This window comes from Cervus canadensis, chromosome 2, assembly GCF_019320065.1.
Source record: "Cervus canadensis isolate Bull #8, Minnesota chromosome 2, ASM1932006v1, whole genome shotgun sequence".
NCBI lineage: Eukaryota > Metazoa > Chordata > Mammalia > Artiodactyla > Cervidae > Cervus > Cervus canadensis.
In genome coordinates, this window is record NC_057387.1 from 113,836,422 (window position 1) to 113,856,263 (window position 19,842).

The window sequence follows — 19,842 nt, forward strand, 5'->3', positions numbered from 1 at the left end:
TATTGGCCTAAAAAATAACAAGAACCTTCCCAGTTTCTATTATACCACAAACCTATTTCTATACCCAACCTGGGAAAACAGAGAAAAACCAGCAAGAAACTTATCAAAATTCTCAAAATATGCACCAGCATCTACCTGGGGAATCAGACCGACTGGCCCAAGGTGAGAGTATCAAGAAAGAGAGGTAAGTATTCAGAAATGTCTATTTTGAAGAAGTCATAGCAGCATGGTAACTGTTGAAATGACCGCATTCCTGGCAGACACATCAAAATGTTGGGCAAAATCAATGTTTATTAATATAAAGTCAATGGCCACCTGAAGTCACGGGAGAGCTAAGTCCCACACACTTAAAAAACCTGTATGGCCGTAGTGAGTGTGTGGGTGGATATCAGATGCAGAAGTATCTCCTTCAGGGCATCACAGGTATGGACCTGGCAGCCCTGTGCGGCCTGGACTGTGGAAGGAAGAAAAAGTTTTCCCTGTGGGCAGAGGGGCCAGGAAAGCTTTGCCGCCAGGGCTCTGAGCAGAAGAGACTTCCAGGAGGGTGGGCATCCCACTGGTCCTCAGCTGACAGTGGAGAGGAGCAGATATGAAAGAAGCCATAGGATTCGCCCAGTGTCAGGCAGAATGTGATTCACTTGGGGAGAGAGGGAATAGAAAATCCCCCTTGGTAGGAGCTCAGGTTTTAAAATTCCAACACACCAGCGGAGAGAGCACACCGAGAACATTAGGTATTAGGGAAACTGGCACAGTGGATAAAGTGTGGATAAAGCTCCCACGAGGACGTGCCTTTAAAACCGGCAAAAAGTTTGCATAATTTCGTAGAGACAGAGAAAGCCAAACAAACTGAGGAGACAGAGGAACATGTTCCAAATAAAAAAACAAGATGAAACCCCAGGGGGAGAAAGACCCTGAAGAAACACAGATAAGTAATCTACTGGATAAAAAGTTCAAAGCAAAAAAAAAAAAAAAGTTCAAAGCAACAGTCCAGAGAAATACTGAGCAAACTTGGGGAAAGAATTTAGGAGTACAGTGAGAACTTCAACAAAGAATTAGAAAATACAAAAAAAAGAACCAACCAGAGCAAAAGAAGTCACTGAAATGAAAATCACACTACAGGGAGTCAACTGCAGACGAGCTGATCCAGAGGAACACATAGTGACCTGGGAGACAGTCACGGGGATCACCCAATCAGAACAGCAGGAAGAAAACATTTCTCTTAAAACGAGGACAGTTTAAAGAACCTCAGACAACATCAAGCATACTAACCTTCGCACTGTAGGAGCCCCAGAAGGAGGGGAGAGAAAACAGGGCAGAAAATGTATTTGATAAAATAATGGCTGAAAACATCCCTTTCCTGAAGAAGGAAGCAGATATCCAGGTAAAGGTCACAGAGGGTCCCAAACAAGATGAACAAGAGGGACACACACCGAGACATATCATAAGTGAAATGGCAAAATGTGAAGGGAGAGAGAGGACGTTAAAGGCAGCAAGAGAAAGTCACAAATAAGGGAACCTCCATAAGGCTACCAGCTGACGTTTCATTAGAAACTCTGTAGGCCAGAAGGGAGTGGCATGATGTATTTAAAGTACTGAAAGGGAAAACCTGCAACCAAAGATACTCTACCCAACAAGATCACCATTCAGGACTGAAGAAGAGTGCCGCAGACAAGCAAAAACTAAAAGGCTTTGTCACCACTGAACTAGCGTTACAAGAAATGTTAAGGGGCCCTCTTTAATCAAAAAAAGAAAAGGCCATAAAAAGAAATAAGAAAATCTATGAAGGAAAAATATTTCACTGGAAAGGCAAATATATAGTAAAGGCAGTGGATCAACAACTTAAAATTTAAGCTATTACAAAGGTTAAAAGACAAAAATCATAAAATTACATACAACTACAATAAGGACTTAAGAGATACACATAGAGATGTAAAATATGACATCAAAACAAAATTGTGGAGTGGGGGAGTAAAAAAAATGTAGTTTTTAGAATGTGTTTGAATTAAAATGATTATCAGTGTAAAACAAATTAGATAAAGAGATATAGATAGACATCAGTTCAGTTCAGTTGCTCAGTCGTGTCTCTTTGCGACCCCATGAGTCACAGCACGCCAGGCCTCCCTGTCCATCACCAACAGACACAGTTATATAGAGACATATATATGAACCTCCCAGTAACCACAAAGCAAAACCCTACAACAGATACACACAAAAAAGAGAAAGGAAAGCAAAAATAACATTAAAGAAAGTTATCAAACCACAAGGGGAGAGAAAGACTAAAAAAAGAAAAGATCAGAGAAGAACTACAAAAACAGCTAGAAAATAAGTAACAGAATGGCGGTAAGTACATACCTGTCAAGAATCACTTCCATTAAAAAGATATTACATAGCTGAATGTGTTTGTTTAAAAAAAAAAAAAAACCCTATCCATATGCTGCCCATAAGAGATTCATCTCAGAACTAAAGACACACAGGCTGAAAATGAAAGAATGGAAAAAGATATTCCTTGAAGACAGAAACAAAATAAAGGTGGGTTAGTAATATACGTATTAGACAAAACAGAATTTAAAACAAAGTCTATAACAAAAGACAAAGAAGGCATCATATAATGATACAGTAACTATTCCAAGAACAGGATATAACGTTCATAAACATATATGCATTTGACATAGGAGCACCTAAAATATACAAAGCAGACATTAAGACAGAAAGAGAAAAGCTGAAAGTAATACCTGACATACGTCAATGAATTGTTCATCCAGATAGAAAATCAATAAGGAAACAAGGGCCTTAAATGACACACTACGTCAAAAAGACTTGATAGATGTCTATTGAACATTCCATCCCAGAACAGCAGAATACACATTCTTTTCGAGTGCATGGGGAGCATTCTCCAGGACAGATGACATGCTAGGCCACAAAACAAGTCTCAACAGATTTAAGACTGAAATTGTATCAAGCATCTCTTCTGAACACAGTGGTATGAAATTAGTACTCTATCGCAGGAAGAAAGTGGGTAAAAAACATGTGGAGACTGACTGACATGCTACTGAAAAAGAGTCCATGAAGAAATCAAAGATAAAAAACACCTCAAAATGAATGAAAATAGAAACACAACTCTCCAAAATCTGTGGAATGCATCAAAGCAGTTCTAAGAGGTAAATTGGTAGCAACATAGACCTTTGTTGTTGTTCAGTCATTAAGTCCTGTTCAAATCTTTGCAACCCCATGGACTGCAGCACACTAGGCTTCCTGTCCATCACAATCTCCTGAAGTTTGCCCAAACTCTTGTTCATAGAGTTGGTGATGCTATCCAACTATTTCATCCTCTGTCTCATCCCCTTCTCCTACTGCCTTCAATCTTTCCCAGCATCAGGGTCTTTTCCAATGAGTCAGCTCTTCACATTAGGTAACCAAGTACTGGAGCTTCAGCATCAGTCCTTCCAATGAATATTCAGGGTTGATTTTCTTTAGGACTGACTGGTTGGATCTCCCTGCTGCCTCTCAGGAGTCCTTCAGCACCACAATTCAAAAGCATCAAACCTTCAGGGCTCAGCCCTCTTTATGGTCCAACTCTCACATCTGTACATGACTACTGGAAAAACCATAGTTTTGACTAGAAGGACCTTTGTTGGCAAAGTGATACCTCTGCTTTTTAACATGCTATCTAGGTTTATCATAGTTTTCCTTCCAAGGAGCACCTTTTAATTTCATGGCTGCAGTCACTGTCCACAATGATTTTGGAGCCCAGGAAAATAAAATCTGTCACTGTTTCCACTTCTCCCCCTCATTTGCCATGAAGTAATGGGACTGGATGCCATGATCTTAGTTTTTATAATGTTGTATTTTAAGCTAGATTTTCACTCTCCTCTTTCACCCTCATCAAGAGGCTCCTAAGTCTCTCTTCATTTTCTGCCATTAGAGTGATACCATCTGCATATCTGAGGTTGCTGATATTTCTCCTGGCAATCTTGATTCCAGCTTGTGATTCATCCTGCCAGGTACTCTGCATGATGTAATTTGTATATAAGGTAAATAAGCAGGGCGACAACATACAGACTTGACATACTCCTTTCCCGATTTTGACCCGTCCATTGCTACATGTCTGGTTCTAACTGCTTCTTCTTATCCTGCAAAGAGGCTTCTCATGAGACAGGTAAAGTGGTCTGGTATTCCCATCTCTTGAAGAATTTTCCAGTGTGATCCACACAGTCAAATGGAGCAGATGTAGATGTTTTTCTGGAATTCTTTGCTTTCTCTATGATCCAAGGAATGTTGGCAGTTTGATCTCTAGTTCCTCTGCCTTTTCTATATCCAGCCTGTACATCTGGAAGTTCTCAGTTCACATACTGTTGAAGTCTAAATTGAAGGATTTTCAGCATTACCTTGCTAGCATGTGAGATGAATGCAATTGTGTGATAACTTGAACATTATTTGGTATTGCCCTTCTTTGGGATTGGAATGAAAACTGACCTTTTCCAGTCCTGTGGCCACTGCTGAGTTTTCCAAATTTGCTGCCATATTGAGTGCAGCACTTTAATACCATCACCTTTTTGGATTTTAAATAGCTCAGCTGGAATTCCATCACCTCCACTAGCTTTGTTTGCAGTAATGTTTCCTAAGGCCCACTTGACTTCACACTCCAGGATGTCTGGCGCTAGGTGAGTGGTTATCCAGGTCATTAAGACCTTTCTTTATAGTTCTTCTCTGTATAGCTGTCACCTCTTCCTAATCTCTTCTGCTTCTGTTAGGTCCTTACCTTTCTCTCCTTTATTGTGCCCATCTTTGCATGAAATGTTCCCTTGATATCTATCTCCAGTTTTCTTGAAGAGATCTCTTTCTCATTCTATTGTTTTCTTCTATTTCTTTGCATTGTTCACTTACAGCTTTCTTATCTCTCCTTGCTATTCTCTGGAACTCTGCATTCAGTTAGGTATATTTTTCCCTCTCTCCTTAGGCTTTCACTTCTTTTCTTTTCTTAGCTACTTGTAAAGCCTTCTCAGACAAACACTTTGCCTTCTTGCATTTCTTTTTCTTTGGGATGGTTTTGGTCACTGCCTCCTATACAATGTTATGAACCTTTGTCCACAGTCCTTCAGGCATTCTGTCTACCACATCTAATCCCTTGAATCTATTTGTCACCTCCAGTGTATAATCATAAGAGATTTGATTTAGGTCGTATCTGAATGGCGTAGTGGTGTTCCCTACTTTCTTCAGCTTAAGCCTGAATTCTGCAATATTTCAGTTCAGTTCAGTCGCTCAGTCATGTCTGACTCTTTGCGACCCTGTGGACCGCAGCACACCAGGCCTCCGTGTCCATCACCAACTCCCGAGTCTACCCAAACCCATGTCCATTGAGTCGTTGATGCCATCCAACCATCGCATCTTCTGTCGTCCCCTTCTCCCCCTGCCTTCAATCTTTCCCAGCATCAGGGTCTTCAAGTGAGTCAGCTCTTCGAATCAGGTGGCCCAAGTACTGGAGTTTCAGCTTCAGCATCAGTCCTTCCAATGAACACCCAGGACTGATCTCCTTTAGGATGGACTGGTTGGATCTCCTTGCAGTTCAAGGGACTCTCAAGAGTCTTCTCCAACACCACAGTTCAAAAGCATAAATTCTTTGGCATTCAGCTTTTTTTTGTTGTTTAAATTAATTAATTTATTTTACTTTACAACATTGTATTGGTTTTGCCATACATTGACTTGACTCTGCCATGGGTGTACATGTGTTCCCCATCCAGAACCCCCTTCCCACCTCCCTCCCCATCCCATCCCTCTGGGTCATCCCAGTGCACCAGCCCCGAGCACCCTGTATCATGCATCAAACCTGGACTGGCGATTCGTTTCACATATGATAATGTACATGTTACAATGCCATTCTCTCATCCCACCCTTGCTCTCTCCCACAGAGTCCAAAAGACTGTTCAATACATCTGTGTCTCTCTTGCTGTCTCACATACAGGGTTATTGTTACCATCTTTCTAAATATATGGAATCTAGAAAAATGGTAACGTTCAGCTTTCTTTATAGTCCAACTCTCACATCCATACATGATCACTGGAAAAACCATAGCCTTGACGAGATGGACCTTTGTTGACAGAGTGATGTCTCTGCTTTTTAATATGCTGTATAGGTTGGTCATAACTTTCCTTCCAAGGAGAAAGTGTCTTTTAATTTCATGGCTGCAGTCACCATCTGCAGTGATTTCAGAGCCCAAGGAAATAAATTCAGCCACTGTTCCCACTGTTTCCCCATCTATTTGCCATGAAGTGATGGGACCAGATGCCATGATCTTAGTTTTCTGAATGTTGAGCTTTAAGCCAACTTTTTCACTCTCCTCTTACACTTTCATCAACAGGCTCTTTCTCCTTCACTTTCTGCCATAAGGGTGGTGTCATCCGCATATCTGAGGTTATTGATATTTCTCCCAGCAATCTTGATTCCAGCTTGTGCTTCCTCCAGCCCAGCATTTCTCATGATGTACTCTGCAATAAGGAGTTCATAATCTGAGGCAGAGTCAGCTCCAGTTGGTTCTACCCAAAGAAACAAATAAACCAAAAAAACTTCCCAAATAAACTACCTAACTTTCCACTTAAAAGATTAGAAAAAGAAGACCAAAGTCCGAACTTAACAGAAGGAAGGAAATAATAAAGATCAGAGTGGAAATAAATAAAATAGAGACCAAAAAGTATTAGAAAAGGTCAATAAAAATAATAGCTGTTTTTTTTGAAAAGATAAAATTGATAAACCTGTAGCCAGAGTTATCAAGGGAAAAAGGAGTGGCCCAAATTTTAAAACTTAGAAGTGAAAGAGAAGTTACAACCAATATCTCAAAAATACACACCATCATATGGAAATACTATGAACAGTTATATGCCAACAAATTGCACAACTTAGAAGAAATGGGTAAGTTCCTGGAAACACAATCTTCCATTCTGAATCAGGAAGAAATAGAAAATCTGACCAGACTGACTACTAGTAATGAAACTGAATCAGTAATTTAAAAACTCCCAATAAATAAAATTCCAGGGCTAAATGACTTCACAGGTGAATTCTCTCAAACATTTTATAAAGTAGTAACACCTGTCCTTCTCAAACTATTACAAGGGAACACTTCCAAACTCATTCTGAGGCCAGCCTCACTCTGATATCAAAACCAGACAAACTCACTATAAAAAGAGAAAATCATCAACTAATATCCCTGATGAACAAAGATGCAAATAGTCTCAACAAAATATTGTCAAATTGAATTCAACAATAAATTAATATGATCACACATCATTATCAAGTGGGATTTATTCCAGGGATGCAAAACGGTTCAATATAAGCAAATCAATCAACATGAAACACCACGTTAGCAAAACAAAGGATAAAAATCATGTGATCATCTCAATAAATAACAAAAAAAGCATTTGACAAAATTCAATACCCATTTGTGATTTAAAAAAAAAACAAACTCTCAACAAAATTGCTATAGAGGGAATGTACCTCAACATAATAAAGACCATTTGAGACAAACTCACAGCTAACATCATAGTCAATGGTGAAAATCTAAAAGCTTTTCTTTTAAGATTAGGAACAAGACAAGGATGCCTACTCTCATCATTTCTATTTAACACAGTATTGGAAGACATAGCACTCAAGACAACAAAAGGCATCCAAACTGGAGGAAAGAAGGAAAACTGTCACTATTTACAGATGACTTGATACTATATAGAGAAAACCCTAAAGACTCCACCAACAAACCATTAGAAATATTATAATAAATAATTTCAGTAAATTTGCAGCATACAAAATTAATATTCAGAATTCTGTTGCTTTTCCATACACTAATAATGGATTATCAGAAAGAGAAAATAAGAAAACAATCTCATTTACAATCAAGTCAGATAAAATAAAGCTCCTAGGAATAAATGTAACCAAGAAAGTAAAACACCTGTACTGTGAAAACTGTAAGACACTGAAGAAGGGCGTTGAAGACTATACATACAAATGGAAAGCTATCACTTGCACATGGATTAGTAGAGTTAATACTGTTAAAATAACCATACAACCCAAAGCAATCTACAGATTCAATGCAATCTCTATCAAATACTAATGACATTTTTTTTCACTGAAACAGAGAAAATGATTCCAGAATGTGTATGGAACCATAAAAGACTTCAAATAGCCAAAGCAATCTTGAGAAAGAACAAAGAAGGCATCATACGTCCTGATTTCTAACTCTATTACAAAGCTATAATTATCAAAACAGAGTGGTACTGACAGAAAAACAGACACATAGATAGTGGAGCAGAAAAAGGAGCCCAGAAATAAGCCCACTCACACATGGTCAATTAATCTACCACAAGGAAGAAAAAAATATGATGGGGGAAAGACAGACTCTTCAATAAGTGGTGTTGGGAAAACTGGGCAGCTACAGGTAAAATCATCAAACTGGACCACCATGTCATACTGTATACAAAAAGAAATTCAAAATGGACTAAAGACTTGAAAGTTAAGACCTGAAACCATACAACTCCGAGAAGAAAACACAAGCAGTGTTGTCTCTGATATCATCATCCTTAACACTATTTTTATGAATCTGTCTCTTCAGGCAAAGGCTTTTAAAAAAGCAAAAATAATCAAATGGGACTACATCAAGCTAAAAAGCTTTTGCACAATGAAGGAAACCATCATCAAGATGAAAAGGCCACCTACTGAACAGGAGAAGATATTTGTAAATGATATGTCTGGTAAGGCGTTACTACCCAAAACATATAAACAACTCATACAAGTCAATATGTTTTTAAATGCCCAATCTGATTTAAAAATGGGCAGAGCACCTGAATAAGCATGTTTCCAAAGCAGACAGACAGATGGCCAACATACACATGAAAAGATGCTCAACATCACTAACCATCAGGGAAATTCAAATCAAAAACTCCTGAGATACTACTTCATACCTGTCAAAATGGCCATCTTCAAAAAGACAATAAATATGCATTGGCAGCGATGTGGAGAAAACGGAACCCTCAGGCACTGTTGGTGGGAATAGAAATTGGTGCAGCCACTATGGAAAACAGCATGGAGTTCCCTCCAAAAATTAAAAACAGAACTATCATACAATCTATCAATCCCACTTAGGTATTTAGAACCCAAAGAAAAGGAAAACACTAATTTGAAAAGACATATGCACCCCAATGAGAAATCTAGATAGCATATTAAAAAGCAGAGACATTACTTTGCCAACAAAGGTCTGTCTAGTCAAGGCTATGGTTTTTCCAGTAATCATGTGTGGATGTGAGAGTTGGACTGTGACGAAAGCTGAGCACCGAAGAATTGATGCTTTTCAACTGTGGTGTGGAGAAGACTCTTGAGAGTCCCTTGGACTGCAAGGAGATCCAACCAGTCCATCCTGAAGGAGATCAGTCCTGGGTGTTCATTGGAAGGACTGATGCTGAAGCTGAAACTCCAATACTTTGGCCACCTGATGTGAAGAGCTGACTCATTGGAAAAGACCCTGATGCTGGGAGGGACTGGGGGCAGGAGGAGAAGGGGACGACAGAGGATGAGATGGCTGGATGGCATCACCAACTCGATGGATGAGTAACTCCAATTTTGAGTAAACTCCAGGAGTTTGTAATGGACAGGGAGGCCTGGCATGCTACGACTCATGGGTCGCAAAGAGTTGGACACGATTGAGCGACTGAACTGAACTGAACTGATGCACCCCAAAAATGCTGGGAAAGATTGAAGGCAAAAGGAGAAGAGGGTGGCAGAGGATGAGATGGTGAGATGGTATCACCAACTCGATGGACATGAGTTTGAGCAAATTCCAGGAGCTGGTGATGGACAGGGAAGCCTGGCGTGCTGAAGTCCACAGGGTTGCAAAGAACTGGACATACTTAGCAACTCAACAATGACAAAACACCCCAATATTCACAGAAGCAATGTTTACAACAGCCAAGACACGGAGGCAATCTAAGTACCCACCGACAGATGAAGGTAAAGAGACCGTGGTCTATTCACACAATGGAATACTGTTGCTGCTGTTCAGTGGCCACGTCGTGCCCAGTACTCTGTGAATCCATGGACCGCAGTGCCCCACACTTCCAGCGGGGGGCTTTGTGGCCGGGAAGGACACCTGAAGCTCCAGGACACACAAACCTGTTTTCTGCATCCTTCCTGAGACTCACCCTGCCCCCACCCCACCTCTGCAGAACACAGAATGCTGGCTTCTGGGCAGAATCCTGACACCCACAAATTCCGGGCCCTTTATGTCAACCACCAACATTCCAAGCCCAATGCCACTGCCCTTGCCCATCCCAAGCTGCCTCCCAGGCTGCGCCCCACCTCCAGCTCCCCGGCCATCTCCTCCGGAGGTTCCCCTGACCTTATCTGGCCCAGGCTCCAGCCTCCATCCCCAGCACCGCCCCTCCCCTCATGCTGAGGACATGGGCTCCCCGTGTAACGTCCCCGTGGCCCGCACCCAGCCCCGGACTCCCCTGCTCGAAGAGGGGCCCATCAACCCCTGCCCGCTCCTGCCTCGCTCCACCTCCCGGAGCTCGCCTGCTCTGGGGCACGCCCACCTCGGGCACCGCCGGCCACCGGCCTGCTCGCTGGCCCCTCCGCCTGCACCCTCGTCTGGCCCCCTTACTCCTCCACCGTCCTCATGACCGAGTCTGGACTCTGAAGGTCCCCACGGCCCCGCGCTCTGCAGTCACCCACGATTACCCTGGGACACTGCGCCCTCCGCGGTCCTGCCTTCCGTCTGCCCCCCCCTCAGCTGCCCTTGGGGCGGGTCTGGGGCAGGGGGCAGGGCTTCTCTTCTCAGCCCGAAGGATGAAGGACGGCGGGGCAGGAGTCCAGGTGGGTGGCCGAGAGAAGCCTGGAGGGCAGGGAGGTGGGAGTGAGGGTCCTGGAGGGCGGGGTGAGCCGGGCATCGGGCACAGACTCAAGTTGGGGGAGGAGGGGGCGGGGGGGACGGGAAGGAGAGAAGCGGAGGGCGCCTCGGACCACTCACTCCCCGCAGACTGACTCCTCAGCAGCTGCCTGGAGAGGCAGCCCCGGGGAACTCGGCTCTCCACCCACTTGTCATGACCCTCTACACACTCACAGGCGCACATGGACACACACACTCACACACGCATCCGCCTCAGTTGAACAGGGCAGGAGAAACCCCAACCCGCCACGCCCTGTCTCCCCTTCCTGCTGTCTCCCCTTCCCGCGTCTGTGGGCGGCCCCCTCCCCTCCCCTCCCCTCCCCCTCCTTCTCCTCCACCTCCCCTCCCTTCCCCCTCCCCTCCCCTCCCCCTCCTTCTCCTCCCCCTCCCCTCCCCGTCCCCTCCCCACTTTTCTCCGCAGCCCCGCCTCCCAGATGCTCCCACACACTGACCACTTCTGCACTGAACTCTGGCCCCTGCAACCCCCCTGGCCAAACCTTGACCCCCATCAGTCACTTTGACCCCTGCTTATCACTGCCATGTGGTCCCCACTGCCTCTTGGTGGGCTGGTCTCCCCTCTCCCAAACGCTCAGCCAAGCACCCGATGGACCAGACCAGGCCGGCTCTCAGCCCAGCCCCTGGCAGGCAGCCAGAACTCTGCGGCCCTGAGCACCGCCCCGCAGGGACCGGGCGTGTTCCCCGCCCACCTGCCCCCAGCAGGTGACGGACCACCCTCACGACGATGGGGCGGGCCCACGAGGGAGGGTCTGCAGGCTCCTCTGCCCCAGGCCATGGGGGGACAGGTGGGGTCACCCTGGCCTGCCGGGAGCCCTCCCGCTGCAGCCAGGCCTGACTGAGGCAGCTCCAAGTTCTCAGAGAGCTAAGGGGCCAGGTGGCCCGCCCAGCAGCCAGAGGAGGCAGGCAGGAGGTGGGCGCCTCCTCTCACTCAGAGGGCAGAAGCGGGAGGAGGGCCTCAGTAACACCACAGAACTTTGTGGAAACGAATCTTGGCTTTGCAGGAGCCCCAGGGATGACTGACATCCACTTTGCTCCACCCACACTGGCAGTGCTAGGCCCCTACCCTGTCTGACTCTGTCCATGGGAGGGAGGAGCCCAGCCTGAGCCATCCCCACGTCTGAAATCCCAGCCGGCTGCCCGAGGCACTCGGGACCTGAGGGGGAGGCCGTCCACTTGGCTGCAACCCTGCTCCAGCCGGAGTCTCTGCGACGGCAACGTGGGAGGGGAACGGCCAAGGGAGGACCCTCGGCCTAGAGTTGGGCACGGACGCGGGCTGACGGAGCACAGGCTCCCATCACCACGGTGACCCCCACGGCAAGGTGGGAGGCGCGGAGGTTCCGGGAGAGAGAGGGAGGTGAGTGCAGCACTGGCCTGTGGCCCCAGTGAAAACACACAGGGGCCGGCAGCCGCTCAGGAGCAAGATAACGGAGCAGGGTGCAGCCCAGGGGAGGGGAGATGCGAGCCGGGACGGCTGACTTCAGTGCGGCAACCACAAGAAGGAAGGCCGTGCGCCCTGCTGTTAAACCGGAGGCCGAGAGCGCCCCGGGAAAGTCACAGACGGCGCGGCATCCACCGCGGCCTCGGCCTGCGAGCCCAAGAAGGGACGGACCGGGCGTCGCTGGCCGCAGAGCCCACAGCCGACCGCAGAGAGCTGGGGACAGCTGGCGGCTACGCTGCCTGCGCGCCGCCACGCTGGGGGCCTGCGGCCAGGCCCCCGGGAACGGCACTGAGGCTCGCCGCACCAGCTGCGGGTCGGCCGCGGTGGAGGCATCCACCACTGCCCTGGTGGAGGCCGGCAGCGGGGGCCTTCTCCACCCCAGGGCTCTGCCTCCTGGAACATGGGCCCTGCAGGGCGGGCACCGGTGTCCTTCTCCTCTGCAGGGTCCCAGGTGCCCGGAGCACGCCGCGCGGCGGGGAGGCGCTCAGGGCACAGGTTCACTACAGAGAGTGGGCATGGCCTCAGGGCGGCAGGGGGCGGAGGGGACGCCGGTCGAGGCAGCACCGGGGAGCCCACAATGAAGGCGGAGCTGAGCAGCTGAAGGCTGCGTGTGACGTGTGAAAGCCGATGACGGGGATTCCCATGTAACAGAAATGATCAACAACGGCAACACGTGGCTGACTGGAAAACAACACGTGAAAGATGCCAACTGTCTCCCAGACTAAACACTGAAAATAATTAGAGCATCCTGACAAGACATTCTCGAACTGACACCTGACCCATCAACTGAGTGAGTATGGACAACACTGCATCTCACAGGATGGGAGCTCTGGTGCGCTAATCCCGGGCAGTGACCTCCAGCCAGGCGGGTCTCCTGCCCTGCACCAAAATGAACTTTAGGCTGACTATACAGTTACAGGTTCAGTTCAGTTCAGTGGCTCAGTTGTGTCCGATTCCTTGAGACCCCATGGACTGCAGCACGCCAGGCTTCCCTGTCCATCACCGACTCCCAGAGCTTACTCAAACTCATATCCATTGAGTCAGGGATGCCATCCAACCATCTCATCCTCTGGCATCCCCTTCTCCTCCCGCCTTCAATCTTTCCCAGCATCAGGGTCTTTTCCAGTGAGTCAGTTCTTCACATCAGGTGGCCAAAGTATTGCAGTTTCAGCTTCAGCATCAGTCCTTCCAATGAATATTCAGGACTGATTTCCTTTAGGATGGACTTGTTGGATCTCCATGCAGTCCAAGGGACTCTCAAGAGTCTTCTCCAACACCACAGTTCAAAAGTATCAATTCTTTGGCGCTTAACTTTCTTTATAGTCCCAACTCTCACATCCATACGTTGACTACTGGAAAAACCATAGCTTTGACTAGGAAGACCTTTGTTAACAAAGTAATGTCTCTGCTTTTTAATATGCTGTTTAGGTTCGTCATAACTTTTCTTCCAAGGAGCAAGCGTCTTTCAATTTCCTGGCTGCATTCACCATCTGCAGTGATTCTGGAGCCCAAAAAAACAAAGTCTCTCCCTGTTTCCACGGCTTGCCCATCTATTTGCCATGAAGTGATGGGACTGAATGCTGTGATCTTAGTTTTCTGAATCTTGAGCTTTAAGCCAACTTTTTCACTGAACAACTTCAGTTCTTCACTTTCTGCCATAAGTGTGGTATCATTTGCATATTTGAGGTTATTGATATTTCTCCTGGCAATCTTGATTCCAGCCTGTGCTTCATCCAGCCCAGCGTTTCTCATGATGTACTCTGCACAAAAGTTAAATAAGCAGGGTGACAATATACAGCCTTGACATACTCCATGGAATCAGTCTGTTGTTCCATGTCCAGTTCTAACTGTTGCTTCTTGACCTGCATACAGATTTCTCAAGACGCAGGTCAGGTGGTCTGGTATTCCCATCTCTTTAAGAACTTTCCACAGTTTGTTGTGATCCACACAAAGGCTTTGGTATAGTCAATAAAGCAGAAATAGATGTTTTTCTGGAACTCTCTTGCTTTTTTGATGATCCAGCAGATGGCAATTTGACCTCTGGTTCCACTGCCTTTTCTATATCCAGCTTGACCATCAGGAATTTCACGGTTCACGCACGTACTGTTGAAGCCTGGCTTGGAGAATTTTGAGCATTACTTTACTAGCATGTGACATGGGTGCAATTGTGCAGTGGTTTGAGCATTCTTTGGCATTGCCTTTCTTTAGGATTGGCATGAAAACTGACCTTTTCCAGTCCTGTGGCCACTGCTGACTTTTCCAAATTTGCTGGCATATTGAGTGCAGCACTTTCACAGCATCATCTTCCAGGATTTGAAATAGCTCAACTGGAATTCCATCACCTCCACTAGCTTTGTTTGTAGTGATGCTTCCTAAGGCCTACTTGACTTCGCATTCCAGGATGTCTGACTCTAGGTGAGTGATCACACCATTGTGGTTATCTGGGTCGTGAAGATCTTTTTTGTATAGTTCTTCTGTGTATTCTTGCCACCTCTTCTTAATATCTTCTGCTTCTGTTAGGTCCTTATCATATTTGTCCTTTATTATGCCCATCTTTGCATGAAAAGTTCCCTTGGTATCTCTAATTTTCTTGAAGAGATCTCTAGTCTTTCCTATTCTATTGTTTTCCTCTATTTCTTTGCATTGATCACTGAGGAAGGCTTTCTTTTTCTTTTCTTTTCTTTTTTTTTTTTTTTTTTGAGGAAGGCTTTCTTATCTCTCCTTGATATTCTTTGGAACTCTGCATTCAAATGGGTATACCTTTCCTTTTCTCCTTTGTCTTTTATTTCTCTTCTTTTCGTAGCTATTTGTAAGGCCTCCTCAAACAACCATTTTTGCCTTTTTGCATTTCTTTTTCTTAGAGATGGTCTTGATCCCTGCCTCCTGTACAATGTCATGAACCCCCATCCATAGTTCTTCAGGCACTCTGTCTATTATATCTAATCTCTTGAATCTATTTGTCACTTCCACTGTATAATCATAAGGGATTTGATTTAGGTCATACCTGAATGGTCTAGTGGTTTTCCCCCTTTCTTCAATTTAAGTCCTAATCTGGCAATAAGGAGTTAATGATCTGAGCACAGTCAGTTCCCGGTCTTGTTTTTGCTGACTATATAGAGCTTCTTCATCTTTGGCTGCAAAGAATATAATCAGTCTGATTTCAGTGTTGGCCATCTGGTGATGTCCATGTGTAGAGTCTTCTCTTGTGTTGTTGGAAGAGGGTGTTTGCTATGACCAGTGCATTCTCTTGGCAAAACTCTATTAGCCTTTGCCCTGCTTCATTCTGTACTCCAAGGCCAAATTTGCCTGTTACTCTAGGTGTTTCTTGACTTGCTACTTTTGCATTCCAGTCCACTATGATGAAAAGGACATCTTTTTTCGGTGTTAGTTCTAGAAGCTCTTGTAGGTCTTCACAGAGCCATTCAACTTTAGCTTCTTCAGCATTACTGGTCGGGGCATAGGCTTGGATTACCGTGATATTGAATGGTTTGCCTTGGAAACGAACAGAGATCATTCTTTCGTTTTTGAGATTGCATCCAAGTACTGCATTTCAGACTCTTTTGTTGACTATGATGGCTACTCCATTTCTTCTAAGGGATTCTTGCCCACAGTAGTAGATATAATGGTCATCTGAGTTAAATTCACCCATTCCAGTCCATTTTAGTTTAGTGATTCCTAAAATGTCGATGTTCACTCTTGCCATCTGCTGTTTGACCACTTCCAATTTGCCTTGATTCATGAACCTAACATTCCAGGTCCCAATGTAGTATTGCTCTTTACAGCATCAGACTTTACTTCCATCACCAATCACATCCACAACTGGGTTGTTTTTGCTTTGGTCCCTACTCTTCATTCTCTCTGGAGTTATTTCTCCACTGATCTCACAGGTGCTGGAGCAACTGTGAGGAGATATGCCACATCCAAGGGCAAAGGAGAAGCCACAGAGATGGTAGGAGGGGTGAAATCACGTTTGGAATCATCCTCATACCCGCCAGAGACACCCGGAGGGCTCAAACATACCTTGTGCGCACGAGGACCCAGAGACCCCACAGAGACCGAGACAGACTGTGTCTGAGTGTCCCCTGCGGAGGAACAGGTCAGCAGTGGCCTGCCGCAGGGGCAGGGGCTCTGGGTGCAGCAGACCTGGGAGTGGCATAAGCCCTCTTGGAGGAGGTCGCCATTAACCCACCATAGAGCTGCCAGAACTCACACAGGACTGGGAAAGGAGACTCCTGTAGGGCACAAACAGAACCCTGTGCACCAGGACCCAGGAGAAAGGAGCAGGGGCCCCACAGGAGACTGACTCAGACTTGCCCGTGTGTGTCCAGGAATCTCCGGCAGAGGCGTGGGCCGGCCAAGGCCTGCTGCAGGATCGGGGGCACTGGGTGTGGTAGTGTGTGCATGGGACCTTTGAAGGAGGTCGCCATTATCTTCATTACCCCCATAGTTTGGCCTCAGGTCAAACAACAGGGAGGGAACACAGCCTGGCCCCTCAACAGAAAATTGGATTAAAGATTTACTGAGCACGGCCCCGCCCATCAGAACAAGACCCAGTTTTCCCCTCAGTCAGTCTCTCCCATCAGGAAGCTTCCATAAGCCTCTTATCCTTCTCCATCAGAGGGCAGACAGACTGAAAACCACAATCACAGAAAACTAACCAATCTGATCACATGGACCACAGCCTTGTCTAACTCAATGAAACTATGAGCCATGCTGTGTAGGGCCACCCAAGAAGGATGGGTCATGGTGGAGAGTTCTGACAAAACGTGCTGTGGTCCACTGGAGAAGGGAATGGCAAACCACTTCCGTATTCTTGCCTTGAGAACTCCATGAACAGTATGAAAAGGCAAAAAGATAGGACACTGAAAGATGAACTTGGTCAGTAGGTGCCCGATATGCTACTGGAAAAGAGTGGAGAAATAACTCCAGAAAGAATGAAGTTACAGGTAAGCAGGTGAAAACCACAGTGCAAGAAAATCATTTGTAGAATCTGGGTGCAGCCTCGTACAGTCTCATCCAGGGTTGCTTCCTAAGCACGCTAGCAAACTGGCCCCTGAAGGACAGGACGGACAGAGTGGACAACAGAGTAGACATTTCCACGTGGCCAAGTTCAACCGGGAGAAGGCCCTTCCCATGGGAGCTGGAGACGGGGTGGCGTGTGCTTTAGGGAGTCCTCACAAGTCAGGGAGAGCAAACCTCCCCAGGAAACGCGGGCAAGAGGAAAGACAAGTGTGGGATCGACGTGTGGAAGTGAGCTGTGAGCTGAGGGGTGCGGCACCCCAGGGACTGGACGGGCGACACCTCCAGAGCCCAGGGCTGGCGGGGCGGGGGAGGGACATGAGCCAGGACTTCCAGAGGGCGAGCCAGGGGTACAGAACAAAGGTGTGAAGAGCTCAGCCCCGTGAGTTCAGACAAAGCGGAAATGGGCCACCAGCCTGTGTGCCGCGGCCCTGCACGTGTGGACGGTGAACCTACATGCCCATCAAAGCGGCATCAGGCAGACACGCTGGGTTTCCGGCGTGGGAGTGACAGGACCACACAGGGCGCTAGGAAGGCAGGTGAAGGTTCAAAGTGAACCTTTCTGTTTTAATGGATGGATGGATGGATGGAGTGCATGGAAAAGCACGTGTGTGCACAGGGTGCTGGAGGACATATGTGCACGTGTGCACAGATTAAAATCTAAACACGTTCAGGGTCGTTATCCTTGAGTACACTGGGATGCTTTATGCTGATTTCATCTTGCACAACCACAATAAAGACTATTTTCATTTGGGGAAAATGATGTTGCAGATAAACAGCACACAAAGATGTTCACGGCCTAGATTACAGCATGACCATGCTCCCACTTTAGATATGCATGTGCGTGGTGTGTGCACACATGTTACGTATGATGTCTTCTGTTCAGTCACTAAGTTGTGTCAGACTCTTTGAGAACCCGTGGACTGCAGCACGCCAGGCCTCCCTGTCCATCACCAACTCCCAGAGCTTGCTCAAACTCATGTCCATTGAGTCGGTGATGCCATCCAACCATCTCATCCTCTGTTGTCCCCTTCTCCTGCCCTCAGTCTTTCCCAGCATCAGGGTCTTTTCTAAGGAGTCAGTTCTTAGCATCAGGTGGCCAAAGTATTGGAGTTTCAGCTTCAGCATCAGTCCTTCCAATGAACACCCAGGACTGATCTCCTTTAGGATGGACTGGTTGGATCTCCTTGCAGTCCAAGGGACTCTCAAGAGTCTTCTCCAACACAACAGTTCAAAAGCATCAATTCTTCGGCGCTCAGCTTTCTTTATAGTCCAACTCTCACATCCATACATGACCACTGGGAAAACCATAGCTTTGACTGTACAGACCTTTGTCAGCAAAGTGATGTGTCTGCTTTTTAATATGTTGTCTAGGTTTGTCAGAGCTTTCCTTCCAAGCATCTCTTAACTTCATGGCTGCAGTCACCATCCACTGTAACTTTGGAGCCCAAAAAATAAAGTCTGTCACTGTCTCCACTGGTGTCTATATAGACTCACATGAAATTGGAAGCACAGACACCGAAGTGTCAGCCGTGGTAATTCCCAGGTGCTGGGATAATTGTCATTTCCCATTTCTTTTGTGTATACGTGTTCTCTAACTTTTGTACAAAGAACAAGTGTGACTTGTAAGAAGTCATCGTTAGGAGAGTTTCCTTCTGGCAGATGTAGTGGGAGGCGCCCCCGTGCTCCCCACCCAGGAAGGTGCTCCACAGCCCCGTTACGTGTCCCAGGCTGGCTCGCAGCCAGACTGGCTGAGGCAGGTCCAAAGCCCACCCCCAGCCTCCACGGGGAGCCCCTCTGCAAAGCTAGCCCAGCTCCAGGGCAACGACCAGGTCCTCTCCTCTGCCCAGGTGTCTTGCTCAGCCCTGCTTCTGGGAGCAGGCAGGGTGGCCCCCAGCAAACTTCCTCAGGGAAGGAGGGAGCCCCACTAGGGAGCCTGGTCCTCAACAAGAGACTGGAAATCAGGCAAAATCAGCATGGCTGCAGACACCGCCTTGACCAGCGAAAAACCTGCTGGGTTGGGGTCCTCCCCTGCTGGGCTCCAAACCCCCATTTCCTCTGCCACCTGCCCACTCCCCCACCCACCATTCTGCTCTCAGCAGCAAGCCCCTCCCTGGAGCACCCACCACCTTCCTGCTGAAAGATGGGGTCCCCAGACCTCACCACTCCTCCTCTCGCCCCTCCATGGGGGCAGATGGACCACCCGGGGACCCCCCTTCCTGGCTCACGGTCACCCTCTAGTTTCCCCTCCCTCTCAATTGGGGGTGATTCCCACATCCACCAGCCCCCACCCCAGAACAGCCCTGGCAAAGCAGACACTCAGGAAATGCACATGGAAGAAATGGAAGCCCTGGACACTAGTGGACAGCCTGGAGCCCGTGGGCAGGGACGGGAGGTGCCACCCCACCCCTTGTGAGCCGTGATGAGCTCAGACACCCCACCTCCG

The 19,842-nt window shown here is 47.0% G+C and overlaps 1 protein-coding gene across 1 annotated transcript in view; it reads right to left on the bottom strand.

The window, feature by feature from the left end:
- The window catches only part of ANKMY1 (ankyrin repeat and MYND domain containing 1), a 55,005-nt gene that overhangs the window by 1,141 nt on the left and 34,022 nt on the right, over positions 1–19,842 (bottom strand). The window lies entirely within an intron of this gene.